Consider the following 15,289-nt stretch of genomic DNA (forward strand, 5'->3'; position numbering starts at 1 on the left):
TGTACATGCATAACATTTCTTAGTTTTCCACATAACAATACAACCCCCACTAGGTCCTCTGTCATCCTTTTCCAGGACCCCAAAGTCTTTTATTTTGATGCATTACAAAAAAGGGTCTTTGATACAAGATTCTTATGATGTCTTTATTCAGTCATCTGTTGTTGAATATTTATATAACTTCCATATTTTGACATTGTAAATAGTGTAGCTATGGATGTAGGGGTGCATATATACTTTTGAATTAGAGTTTCCATGTTCTTTGGATATATCAGAGTCTCATTATTAATAAACTCTTTTGATCAATAAAACTGTTACTTAACCAGAAAAATAAAAACAACAAAAAACTTCCTTATCTAAACATATCTTTAATTATTTGTTGTCTTTTGGGCACTAACATGGTTTCCAAAAGTCAAATTATATTTGCTGAACACAATTTTATTTTACTTCTTTAATACATGGTCATTCTTGGGCTATATATCTTGTTTTACCCAAATCCTGTCAGTATATAGTAACATAGTAAGAGGTACACAGAAATTGGGAGTAGATCCTGTGAGAATCAGAAAGGGTAGCAGCAACAAATGCTGGAGAGGTTGTGGGGACAAAGGGACCCTTGTGCACTGCTAATGGGAATGTAAATTGGTCCAACACCTGTGAAGAGCAGTCTGAAGAACTCTCGGAAGGCTAGAAGTAGAAGTACCCTGTGACCCTGCAATTCTTCTCCTGGGGATATATCCCAAGAACCAAACACAACCATCCAAAAAGATTTATGTATATCTATGTTCATAGCAGCACAATTTGTAATAGCCAAAACCTGAGAGCAACCCAGGTATCCAACAACAGATGAGTAGCTGAGAAATTTGTCATTTATATACACTGCCGGGCAAGGAAGGGGGTGCCTCTTCCCAGGCGCATACTCTTTGGGTTGGAGAGAACTCGACTGGAGCCAGCCTGGGCTGCTACTTACTCAACGTCGCGGGAGATAGATGACTCAGGAACCAAACACGTGGCACGAGGTAACGCAACCTTTATTGATCAGAGACAATGCTTTTATAGGATAGAATGGGAAGTGGCAAGTCAGAAACAGAAATGGCTAGGAAAGGGGGTGGAGAAAGGCAAAAGCGGGCTGGGATGGTATTAACTTCCTTAGGAACTGTTGCGATAGTTTTAACTGGTGGGATTAATGTTACCCTGCAGGCAGGGTGGGTTTCAAAGAAGATAGATCAAAGGAATGGAATCGTTGGGGATCTTTCAGGCAAAACAATGATTATGTAAATAGGCCATAGTATCAGCAATGCAGGGTGGAGCAGGGGGAGCTGGCTCAATTCCCGACATCTCCCCCTTTCTTTTTATCATAACATACCATAATATCATAATACCATAATTTTTACCATAATATCAGGAATGCGGGGCACTTTGTGAGGCAGAGAGTCTGATAAGACAAGGCACACCTTTGGGGTTACTACTGTTTCTCCTTGCTCAAACTCTCGGTAGAGAGAGAGACTAATAGGATAGATGCACCTCTCAGGTTCAAGCCCTGCCAAGCTCAGGCACATCCTCACAATTTCCCGACATACACAATGGAATACTACTCAGCTATTAAAAATAGTGAATTCACCTTCTTCACCCCATCTTGGATGAACTTGAAGCTATCATGTTAAGTGAGATAAGTCAGAAACAATAGGATGAATATGGGATGATCTCACTCATAATAGGCAGAAGTTGAAAAACAAGAGCAGAAGGGAAAACACTAAGCAGAAGTTGGACTGGAGTTGGTGTGTTGCACCAAAGTAAAGGACTCTAGGGTAGGGGTGGAGGGTTCAGGTCCTGGAACATGATGACAGAGGTCCTGGAAGAGGACAACTTAATAGAGGTTGAATTGTTATGTGGAAAACTGGGAAACACTATACATGTACAAACTATTACATATTATTAATGGTTTACTGCCAACTGTAAACCATTAATTCTCCAATAAAGAAATTTAAAAAAGGTATCAGCAACAAATGCTGGAGAGGTTGTGGGGTCAAAGGAACCCTCCTGCACTGTTGGTGGGACTGTAAATTGGTTCACCACCTGTGGAAAGTAGTCTGAAGAACTCTCAGAAGGCTAGAAGTGGACCTACCCTATGATATTGCAATTCCTTTCCTGGGGATATATCCCAACGAACCAAATAAAACCATCCAAAATACCTATGTATAACTATGTTCATAGCAGCACAATTTTTTATAGACAAAACCTGAAAGCAACCCGGGTGTTCAATAACAGATAATTATTGGCTGAGTAAATTGTGATGTGTATATATATATGAATATTACTCAGTTATTAGAAATAATGAATTCACCTTCTTTACCTCATCTTGGATGGAGTTTGAATGAATCATGCCAAGTGAGATCACCCAGAAAGAGAAGGAAGAATATGGGATTATCTCACTCATAGACAGAATTTAAAAATAAGAACAGGTGGGAAAAGACAAAGTAGAACTTGAACTAGAGTTGGTGTATTGTACCAAAGTAAAAGACTCTAGGGTGCTCGTTTTGGCAGCACATATACTAAAGTTGGAATGATACAGAGAAGATTAGCATGGCCCCTGTGCAAGGATGACATGCAAATTCGTGAAGCATTCCATATTTTTTTAAATTATCCTTTTGTGAATATTTTAGCACATCTTTTTCAAGTAAAAAAAAGACTCTGGGGTGGAGGGTGGGGGATTCAGATCCTGTTTTTCTCAGAAAACTGAGAAATCTTACACATGAAAAACTTGTCTTTATTGATTTTTGTAAAACTATTGTATTTTATTTTGCTGACTATAAGCCATTAATTCCCCAATAAAGAAATTTAAAAAAATAAATTGGGAGTAGAGGAGAAGATGAATAGGTCTTATTATTATGCCAACAAAAATTCTGTGGTGAACATGGAAGCTTTATTTAATATTTCAGTTTCCAAATCTCTTGTGAGAATTTCTGAATTAGCAAGAATATGGAATGCAGCATAAAAGCATTATACTGGCTATTACTGTGATAATATACTATCCAGGAAGACTAACTTGGTAAAATAAGCCTTTGGTAAAGGAGTACATGTATTTTTTTTCTTCCTGAATAACTAATCTTTTGTGCCATAGTGGGTAAAATAAAGGTCATGTGTTCACAAAAAAGTTAGTACTTCTCCTTTAAAAGCTAGGATAACATAGTGCTTAAATGTGTTTACTTAAATGCCATGGACTTTGGAGTAAGACTGCTTGCCTTCATATTTTCATATTTGAGTGTTACAAAAAAGGTGTGTGACTTTGGGCAATGTGTCAGTCCATCTATTTGTAAAATAAGAATGATAGTTCTTATCACTGAATTAATATGAAGACTAGATCTAGTTAATATAATAATATACTTAATACCGGGCAAGTAGAAGCTCTAAATAAATATTAACTATTAAAGTTATTATTACTGATTTTAAATCCCCATTGCCCAAGTACCAAGCAGAAACCAGTAAGGTAGGCAGAGACAAAGAACTGGTATGTAGAGAACAAAGAAATCAGAGATTTTCTCTAACTCTACCAGGAAGATAGCAGTTCCAATGGTGTTGTCTTTGACGTGCAAACCAGTGATTAATATGATCATATTATCAGTTTGTTTTTAAAATCTTAACATTATCAATATTTATTCTTTGAATTATTTGCATTAGACTCCCTAGGGAAGGAACTAGTTGATAGAACACAGAGCCTTAAACCAAGCCTACAGAATCAGAAAATCTGGGACTTGGCTCTAAGATTGTATATTTTTTAATTGTTACTCCAGGAACTTCTACTGCAGACTAAAGTTTGAGAATCGCTATAACCTATATTTAGATATGGTCTGCTCAGCACACAGTATACAGTTAGTAACACTGTTAGCAATGCCAAATGGTACTAGCATAGAAATCCATGTTCAGTTTAACCCAGATGCTGCCCTTCCTTCACTTGCTTCTGCTCTTACACTAAAGAATAATCTTTTTAGCATTTTTGAACTTAAGTGGCAAAATAACCTGTTTCTGGTCATCATGAACACATTTTTAAATTAAAAATACTATAATGCTTTTGTCAAATGATTTTTCTGTGTGCTGGTTGTAGCTCTCAGTTTCACCAGTAGAGAGCACAGTTAGTCCATTGATTTTATGCTTTGTATAATAAAGAAGTCTGAGATGTTTTGTTCTCTATTTTACCATGGAAATCCTTTGCTGAGAATTAGATAATAAAAGAAAGAATCAATTCTTTTTTGTGTAGGAATGTGACTCTAGGGGTGGGCTTGCTCGTTTTTCAAAGATGACACAGAATGAAATTTATAAATCTGAAACTTACATGTTTGAAATATATAGAATTCTAGACATGACACTATAAAATGAAAGAATCCTTCTTTAATGAGTAACATGAATTCCAACTGAGTATTTTGAAACAGGGTGTGAAATGTGGATGAATGTGTAAAAAATTATGAGATACTGAGCTACTGTGTATCTGAAAACTATGTACAATGGCATGTAGAGATAATTATCAGGAGGAAAATACTTGACCATTTTTGTTGTTATTTGAGATGTTTTCTCAGCTTCTACAGACAATTTAATTATCATCTAAAAGCAAATTGGACAGGCAAAGATTTGGGGAAAAGGTGAAACACAAATAAGCTTCATCTCCCCTTCTCCCAGATCCCCAATGTCAAAATAGCTGAGACTATAAGGACAATTATGTTTAAAAGAAAAAATGTGTTTTTATACAACTTTTTAGTAACTCATAAAAGAAGGACTAGATCACTGATAAAATGCAGACTAGGAAAACAAGTGATAGAACACAAATTGAACTGAATATTAAGACAAGTAGTATTTCTATGAAGGAATTGCTGTTCTTAAAGTGAATTTCATTATTAAGATGCCTAAATATAATATTGGATCAGAACACTGAGAAATTTAGGTTAGCATTTATTGAATTTCCACGATGAATATACTACAGGGAATCAGATTGGCCTGAAAAGTGTAAGTTTAAAACTAATAATTTTTTTCCTTCATTTTTTTCTCTGGTGATCTTGTCATCATAGTTTCCCTGAATATAAATTTCTATGCTCTTGGGATTGGATTATATATTGGTTACAGTCTTTTATATCTCCAAAGACCTATTCACTGGAATGACTGATGGTGTCTATTGATAATACAAAAGTGAAGATTTAGAAAACTAAGTGCAGATTACTAGCTACTTGAATGAAAAGGGAAATTTCCCTGGGTAACAGTAAAATAGAATATTTTTCTGGTCTTAGATTCCTACATCTGCTCTGTGTATGATGTGTCATGAAATTTTCTTTGCTCCACTAGACACATTTTGATTTCCCATAAAACTGGAGATGAATCTTCCCTAGTCCACTTTAAGTCTGAAAACAAAACCTCTTTGGTGAATAAATAATCACTGTATAAAGGGCTTCCTCAAAAATTGATTTGAATTTTTTAAAAGAGAAAATTGTCCCTATACTTTTCTTGAAGATGATGCTCTATTTTGATTCAGAAATAAGGACCATAATTATTTGAAACCTTTTTTCCAACCAGTTTGAAGTCTCCTAATCTTCCCTTTTGATGGTAAAAATAAAATAATTTCGCATGGGGCCTGGTATATATCTAGGTTTTAGGACTTTGTTAGGAAGTAAACCACCTGAAATGGAATTAGAGAATTCTATGAAAGGAAAGGTCTCACCTGAGTAATGAGGCGGAAAGGTTGACATTCCATGCCTGACGTCTCTGGACACAGTACGCAGTGAAGCATGCTGAGGTGGTACTCATTGCGTTGATTAGGTTGGGATCAGCAGATCCAATATCATTTGCTATGAATTTAGAGAAGCATGCAGGAAAATGAGCCCCACCCTAGAGGTTCCAGGACTGAGGGAGATAAAGGCTCTATAGAGGGAATGGGAGTCTCCTACTATCTTAGTGTTGAAGAAGGCAATAGATAGTTATTGCTGTAATCAAATTATTTGGCAGTTGGGTTAACTTTGAAAATCCCTTTGTTACTGTTTGCTGTATCATACACAATATCTATAATTTATGTCCTTTGACATTATTTTTATATAGCTGTGTCTTAGAGAGTAATGCCTCTGGATGCTTCTGTTCTCCCTGGTCTAAGCTTTTAAGAAGGTCAACATTTCAGAGACTCAGCCTATAGTCTGTGCATTAAAAAGTTTGAGACATTCAATCAATTTTTCCCCTCTCATATTAATTAAGTAGTGATTTATATGACAAAAGTTAATAGGAATGTACATAAACACCATTCCCACCACCAAAGGACTGTGTCCCATCTCATCCTACCCTCCTCCCAGCCCCCCCCCCCCCAGTGAAGCTGAACACCCACCCTCACCCTCAACCCAGAGATTTTTACTTTGGTGCCCTACTCCAAACTCAGTCATATCTTGCTTTCAGTTTCCCTTTCGGTTCTTCTTTCTCAACTTCTGTTTATGAGTGGGATCATCCCATATTCATCTTTGTCTTTCTGACTTAGCTCACTTAACAAAATTCCTTCTAGGTCCATCCAAGGTGGATCAGAGAAGGTGGGTTCATTGTTATTAATAACTGCATAGTATTCCATTGCTTATATATACCACAGCTTTCTCATACATTCACATGTATCCATAAATTAGGGCAAAATATATACCTGAAAGCAAAAGTGCACAATAGTCTGTCGTGAGTCAGTATATGCAGCAAGTAGAAAGACCTAAAAAGACACCATAAAGTTCCTAATGAAATAGTGTCTACTTAGCCTTACATACCCTCCTCTCCTACTTCCTATTACATTTCCCTCAATCACCCCAAAGCTAACCTTAGCAAAGCAAGGACTGAAAAAGCTGAATAAGGGCAAGAGACTGGCATACTTTAATGATGACTCTTTAGTCACTATCAGGCCACCCCAACAGCTGGGGCCCTAGTTGGGGAGTCCTGAAATTCCTAAACAGACATGATGGGCTTAGACCTCAAATAGATCACTCTCTACATTGTTACTGGTCATCTCTATCACGAACAACCCAACAGACCCTTTTGTGGGCTCCTATAGGACCTTGCCCTCAACTTGGATCAACAACAGTAGAGAATGTTCCATCCTCCAAAGGGAGAATGGACAACATATTCTATGTTACACCTGAGGAAAATGCGTCTATACTAGGGCAGCATGGAATGTTCCTCCTCATGACCACAGAATGTTAGCTCAGATCTACAGGGATTCAGAGGTCACATAGGCTCCTAAGCTGAATATGAGCCCCAGATCACATCAAATCGATGAGGTTTGCAGTCACCAATATTTATACAACTTTCCATATTTGGGAGATGCTCTCTTCTCTGATCCAGATTTCTGGTCCTTTTTCCAGCCATGACATCATCTCCCCAGATAATAACTTGGATTCACCTGCATATAATATGTCAGGCTCAGGAAAACAAACAAACAAAAAAACAATATCAATCACAGGCCCATTGGAATGTTACTAAAATAGGCCTACTAACTATCTATAAAAGGGAGACCTAGCAACTCATCATCTGAACTATTGCAGCCTTTAGGTTTATGATTAGTCAACAATTTATTTGGCTTTATATGCTAACTCTTTTTTCAGCCACCAGGTTTCAGATGCTACTGTGATGCCAAACAGACTTCCCTGGGCAGACGACCCCACTAATGTGTCTTGGAGCCCCACTTCCACAGAGCCCCTCCCCACTAGGGAAAGAGAGAGGCAGGCTGGGAATATGACTCAACCTGTCAATGCCCATGTTCATTGGGGAAGCAATTACAGAAGCCAGACCTTCCACCTTCTGCATACCACAATGACCTTGGGTCCATACTCCCAAAGGGTTAAAGAATAGGAAAGCTATCAAGGGAGGGATGGGATACGGAGTTCTGGTGGTGGGAATTGTATGGAGTTGTGCTTCTCTTATCCCATGTTTTTACTTTATTTTATTTTATATTTTATTTTATTTTATTTTTTTTACCAGAGCACTACTCAGCTCTGGCTTATGGTGGTGCAGGGGATTGAACCTGGGACTCTGGAGCCTCAGGCATGAGAGTCTCTTTGCATAACCATTATGCTATCTACCCTTGCCCTATCCTATGGTTTTGTTAGTGTTTCCTTTTTATAAATAAATATAAAATAAAATAAAATCCTTGAAAATAGAGTATTACATGTATTTATTTACTCTGTAGTATATTACCTTGGGGTCTAATCTATAGACAACTACATCTGTTTCCCTTGCAATCAAGATAGACATTGTGAAGAAAGTAAATATGATTTTGGTTTATTCACTATCCCTAGCCTTTTGTACTGTAGTACCTTCATTTCACAAAGTCCTGTGGAGAATTTCTGTTAATGTCTTCTTTATTTGTTTTTTATTCTTCCGTTATTTTTGACTCCCATTATTCATGGTCACATTCTTTTAAAAATTTTTATATTTATTTATTTTCCCTTTTGTTGCCTTTTTAAAAAACACACACATATATATGTATATATATATATTTATTTATAAAAAGGAAACACTGACAAAACCATAGGATAAGAGGGGTACAACTCCACACAATTCTCCCCACCAGAACTCCGTATCCCATCCCTTCCCTTGATAGCTTTCCATTTTTTATTGTTGTTGTAGTTATTATTGTTGTTGTAGTTATTATTGTTGTTGCTATTGATATCATTGTTAGATAGGATAGAGAGAAATGGAGACAGGAAGAGAAGACAAAGAGGAGGAGAGAAAGACAGACACCTGCAGACCTTCTTCACTTCCTGTGAAGTGACTCCCCTGCAGGTGGGGAGTGGGGCTCGAACCTGGATCCTTATGCCGGTCCTTGCACTTTTCACCACATGAGCGCTTAACCTGCTGCACAATCCCCCGGACTCCCTATGGTCACATTCTTTATAGAAAAAGTTAGTGTTGTAGACTGATTTGTGGTTGTATGAGAATTGATTTGTGTTTTAAGTTTTTCTAGTTCTATATTTGTATTTAACAAAACATCTGAGAGACAGGAGTTTTATGAAAAAGGAATTATTTTAATAATCATAATTCAATATCCTGTAACAAATTATTTGGTGTGACTAAGATTGGCCATCTCTTGTACCAGCAAGACTTCTCACCTTTCTCAGTATGGGATTTTGATTCCATTTGGTGTCATAATGTCCCTAGAACAAAGAGTATTGCCAGTCTCCTTTGAAGTTACATTTGGCTATGTTGTTAATATCAGCCTTATAACATGGAAGTGAAGTCTCCGTAAATATAGAGTGGCCTTTTGTTCTGCCCAAGGTTCTCTGTGATATCAATCTGGATTGTAGGTATGTTGGTTAGACCCAGAGTTATCTTGGTTCATGAAATGACCTTGAGGATTCAAACCACATACTGAGAGAGTTGGAGCAAAAAATAGATACATGCGTCAGATGACTGGCTTACGTAGACTATGAACTTTTACCTGACATATGCAGCTGAACATGAGCCTAAGGAGATAGTAAGATAAATATCTTTGGGAAGTCAGGGCTTTTCAGCTACTCTCAGCAAAATGTAGGTTGATTCTGACTAAACCATTACTCCTGGTTTTTTTTAAAGAGAATTCTCAGTTTCTGAGAATATCTGCTTTCCTGAATTCTGAAAAAATTCTGCCTAATTTTTAATTGTTTAAAAGGAATGCATATTATCATACTAGTATTGAATTCATCATTTCTTGTCAACATGTTAGCTAAATAGTTACTCAAGAATGACTTGACCTAGTAGAAAGTCACTCTCAAAGAAACACATAGTTTGAAGGATTAGGAAATGTAAAGGGTCAACCACAAACCATATTAATTAAACTACAATTTAAGGTTGCCAATACAGAAAAAGGTACTATTGTGAAAGTGGAAGACTAATTTCATAGTGGTGCACCAGATAAAAGCAGTTTTCAGCAGAGGCTGGGTCAAGATAGTCAAACAGGGAACACCTGTTTTACTCCACCCACAACAGCAAAGCTATAATTATGTATAGAAAAAACCTGCGTATAAACAGGCTTGAATTATGGACAAGTGTCCATAGTATGGGACAGAAAGTCAGTATACAGGCAGGGAAGACACAGATAGGCACCCTCTCCCAAGGGAAAACAAAACAGCCTTGCATGCAACAATCTGCAACAGCAAAAAGATTTATAAGGTACAGAACATTAATCTGGCAAGCAGTGGGACAGGTTGTACCATATTTTGGGAGTCGGGTGGTAGTGCAACGGGTTAAGCGCATGCGGCACAAAACGCAAGGATGGCGTAAGGATCCTAGTTCCAGCCCCCGGTCCCCCACCTGCAGGGGAGTCGTTTCACAGGCAGTGAAGCGGCTCTTCAGGTGTCTATTTTTCTCTCCCCTCTGTCTTGCCCTCCTCTCTCCATTTCTCTGTCCTATCCAACAACGACAACATTAATAACAACAATAATAACTACAACAATAAAAAACAACAAGGGCAACAAAAGGGGATAAATAAATAAATACTGAAAAACTATAATTCTATGCTAAAAACCTTACAACAACAGAAGACAAGATATTGAAATTTATAAGCCCTCTTAAGCAGCTGCCATTTTGATGAAGTTCCTTGCTGAGAGTAGCCCTGATGGATGGTGTATTGGAATTTAATCTCCATTGTAATGTATCCTATGGGTAGATTCTAGGAGCAGTGTTCCTTTTTGAACTCATAGTCTGACAAATTCAGTTTTCCATCAGCCTCATAGTGTGCACACTGCCACTATATGGACTGAAGTTACAGCTTTATTTCAGATCTGAATCCCTGTTCATGAAAACTGAGTAGTAGCTGGGCACTTGCAAGCTCAAACTCCAGGTAGGCTTGATATCTTTGCTATAGATGTCTATCAACCCATTGTCACTTCCTAGACCTACTAAAATTCAAACTCCTGATCCAAATTCTCTTGGAACGTCAAATACAATGTGAAGACAGAGGAAATTACCCACTATTATGGATTAAGACAACTTGAAGAAAGTCTAAGAGAGAGATAACAACTTCGTAAATAGTACTTCAAAGTCATGGCTCTAAGGATGTTCATTTATATGAAATGCGCAATGAGGAAAACTGGGAAAGTCAGAGAACAAATGAAAGATCTCATAACAGAAATCAGAGGGAGAAAGTATACAGTAACTGCTCTAAAGTATAGTAGAGAAAGACAGAAAGACAGAAGCTAAATGGTGAATTGATGAGCTGGAGTATAGTGTAGAAAAAAATGAAAAAGAAAAATGAACTAAAGCAAATGAAGATAATACAAGAGTTATAGGATATCAAGAAGAACAAAATTTATATCATAGGGGTGCCAAAGGAGAAGAGAGAGTGAAAAGGGCAGAGTTATTATTTAAATAAACAAGATTTGAGGGTTTCTGCAAAGCAAATTTGATTGGAAATAAGACTGAGTAAGTTCTAAGAATTAAAAAAAATACAAACATAAGATTGTTGAGATTCATAGTAATTAGAATGGAAAGCATCTAAGATAGAAACAATTTTAAAATCAGCAAAAGAAAAACCAAATAATTACCTATAAAGAAATCCAAACACCTAAAAAGACTGGAGTAATATATTAAAAGTTTTGAAATATTAAATTTTCTAAAAGCTTAGATCAGGGAGAACACAAACAACCAGTGGCATTACTTTATAAGATAAAACTATATGTAAATAGCATAAAAGAACATAAATTATGGTGGGGTCTTGTATGATATAGCAAATGCTAACAAAGGTATTTTCAAAGTTAACCAAATTGCCAAATAATTTGGTTATAGCAATAACTATCCATTGCCTTCTTAATCCCTTAGACAGCAGGAAATTTCCCCCTTTCTATGTAAAGCCCATATTTCTCCCAGGCCTGGAATCTCTGGGGTGGGGCTCACTTTCCTGCATGCTTCTCTCAATTCATACCAACTGATACTGCATCTGCTGATCCCAACTTAAGCAATGCAACCAGTACCACCTCAGCATGCTTCACTTCAGACTGTGTTCAAAGATGTCAAGTGTCGAATGTCAACTCTTCAGCTTCATTACTCAGGTGAGAGTTTTCTTAGCTTATAGGACTCCTTAACTCCATTTCGGGTGGTGCACTTAACAAAACCAGATATAGACCAGGGTTCGTGAGATAGGGCATATGTACATGCATCCATCAGTTAGGGGAAAACATATACCTTAAAGCAAAAGTGCACAGTAGTTTACAGTGAATCAATAAATGAAGCGAGAAAGTAGAAAGGACTAAAAAGACACCTTAAAGTACCTAATGAAATAGTTTCTACTTAGACCTAGATTCTCTCCTCATCTACCTCTTATTACATGTCCCTCAATCACTTCAAAGTTAGCCTTGTCAAAGTAAGGACTACAAAAGTTGAATAAGGGCAAGAGACTGGCATACTTTAATGATGACTGTTTAGTCGCTAGCAGGCCATCCCATCACAGGGGTGGGGCCCTAGTCAGGGAGTGTTGGAATTCCCACACAGACGTGGTAGGCCTAGATCCCTCTTACCACTGTCACTGGTCATCTTCATCAGGAACAACATAATGGACCCCTTAGTTGGCCTCTATAGGACCTTGCCTCAATGTGGATCAACAGTGGTATGGAATGTACCATCCTCTGAAGGGAGATTGGACAATATACTCTACCTACTACCTGAAGAAGATGGGTCCTGTAATTAGTGTAGCCTGGAATGTTCCTATCCATGACCACAGAATATGAGCTTAGATCTACAGGGATGCAGAGGTTACATAGTCTTCTGTGCTGAATATGGGCACTAGATCAAACTGATGGGGTTTACAGTTAATATTTATATACTTTCTCCATACTTGGGAGCTACTCTTTTCCCTGATCCAGCATTCTAGTCCTTTTTTTCAACTATGACATCATCTCCCTAGTCAATAACATGAGTCCACTAGCATATCAGATATCAAGCTCAGGTAAAAACTATTAAAGTCATGGGCCCCTTGTAATATACCTAAAAATAGACCTACTAGCATTTTCAAAAACAGAGACCCCAAATATTCATATACAATAGCCTTGCCTTTAGGTTCATGATTAGTCAACAATTTGCTCTTCTTTCTATCTTTTTTTTTTTGTGTGTTCTTTTATTTATTTGTTTGTTTTGTTTATAAAAACGGAAACATTGACAAAACCATAGGATAAGAGGGGTACAACTCCAAACAATTCCCACCATCAGATCTCCACATTCCATCCCCTCCCCTGATAGCTTTCCTATTCTTTAACCCTCTGGGAGTATGGATCCAGGGTCATTGTGGGATGCAGAAGGTTGAAGGTTTGGCTTCTGTAATTGCATCCTAGATGAACATGGGCATTGACAGGTTGATCCATATTCCGAGCCTGTCTCTCTCTTTCCCTAGTAGGGCGGGGATCTGGGGAAGTGGAGCTCCAGGACACATTGGTGGGGTTGTCTGTCCAGGGAAGTCTCGTAGGCATCATGCTTAGAATCTGGAGCCTGGTAGTTGAGAAGAGAGTTAACATAAAAAGCCGAACAAATTGTTGAAAGATCATGAACCTAAAGGCTGGAATAGTGCAGATGAAGAGTTGGGGGTCCTCCATTTTGTAGATAGCTAGTAGGCATATTTTTGTTATATTTCAAAGGGCCTGTGGCTATACTATTTTTTTCCCTGAGCCTGAAATCTGATATGCAAATGTATCCAAGTTATTCTCTGGGGGGATGATGTTATGGCTGGAAAATGAACAGAAAGATGGATCAGGGAAAAGAGTAGCTCCCTAATATTGGAAAGGAGTATAAATATTGTTGACTGTAAACTCCATCGACTTTATTTGGTCTGGGGCCCATATTCAGCTTAGGAGCCTATATGACCTCTGCATTCCTGTAGATATGAGCTCACATTCTGTGGTCATCAGTAGGAACATTCTAAGCTGCCCCAATATCGATCCATCTTCCTCAGGTGTAGCATAGAGTATGTTGTCCATCCTACCTTAGGAGGATGGAACATTCTGTACCTTTTTTAATCCATGTTGAAGGCAAGGTCCTATGGGTGGCCCACAAAGGGGTCTATTTTGTTGTTCCTGATAGAGAACAATGGAGAGAGGGATTTATTTGAGGTTTAGGCCCATCATGTCTGTTTGGGAATCTCAGGACTCCCCGACTAGGGCCTCAGCTGATGGGGTGGCCTGATAGTAACTAAAGAGTCATCATTAAAGTATGCCAGTCTCTTGCCCTTATTAAGCTTTTGCAGTCCTTGCTTTGCTAAGGTTAGCTTTTGAGTGAGTGAGAGAACTGTAATAGAAAGTAGATGAGGAGGGTATCTAAGTCTAATTAGATACTATTTCATTAGGAACTTTATACGGACTCACTGCAGACTATTGTGTACTTTTGCTTTCAGGTATGTATTTTGCCCTAATTTATAGATACACGTGAACATATGCTCTATCTCATGGGACCTGGTTTATACCTAGGTTTTGGGACTTTGTTAGGAAGTGAACTGCCTGGAATGGAATTAGAGAATACTATGAAAGGAAAGGTCTCACCCAGGTAATGAGGGTGAAGGGTTGACATTTCGCATCTGATGTCTCTGGACACAGTCTGAAGTATAGTATGCTGAGGTGGTATTCATTGTATTGATTAGGTTGGGATTAGCAGATCCAGTGTCATTTGGTATGAAATGAGAGAAGCATGCAGGAAAGTGAGCTCCACCCTAGAGGTTCCAGGACTGGGGAAATATAGGCTCTGTAGAGGAAGTGGGAGTTTCCTGCTGTCTTAGGTTTAAGAAGACAATAGATAGTCCCCTTTTTCAGCCCTCAGGTTCCAAATGCTACCATGATGCCAACCTGACTTCACTGGGCAGATGACACCACCATGTGTCTTGGAGCCTTGCATCCCCAGATCCCTGCCTCACTAGGGAAAGAGAAAGGCTGGGAGTATGGGTCAACCTGCCAATGCACGTGTTCAGTGGGGAAGCAATCCCAGAAGCCAGACCTTCCATCCTCTGCATGCCACAATGACCCTGGGTTCATACTCTCAGATGGATAAAGAAATAGGGAAGATGTCAAGGGAGGGAATTGGATACTGAGTTTTAGGGCATGGAAATGTACCTCTCTTATACTATAGTCTTGTCAATATTTCCATTTTATAAATTAAAATTAAAAAAAATAGTGTAAAAGGCCTCCACCCAAGAATACTCCATCTATGTAGGTTATCACTGGTTTTGAAGGAATAGTGAAGACTTTTTCTGTCAAAGTGATCAACAAGAAACATTAAAGGGAAATGCTGAATGATCTCATTCATATGAAGCACTCAGATAAATAAAGGGAAGAATCCAAATCAAATGAAG

General features: G+C 38.1%; 1 non-coding gene across 1 annotated transcript; it reads left to right on the plus strand.

The window, feature by feature from the left end:
• Positions 1-2,522: 2,522 nt before the first annotated feature.
• On the plus strand, positions 2,523-2,629 carry LOC132535990 (U6 spliceosomal RNA). The gene has a single exon (XR_009547691.1). It is a non-coding gene; the product is annotated as a U6 spliceosomal RNA (small nuclear RNA).
• The last annotated feature ends 12,660 nt before the right edge of the window (positions 2,630-15,289 follow it).

Source organism: Erinaceus europaeus, chromosome X (assembly GCF_950295315.1).
Source record: "Erinaceus europaeus chromosome X, mEriEur2.1, whole genome shotgun sequence".
NCBI lineage: Eukaryota > Metazoa > Chordata > Mammalia > Eulipotyphla > Erinaceidae > Erinaceus > Erinaceus europaeus.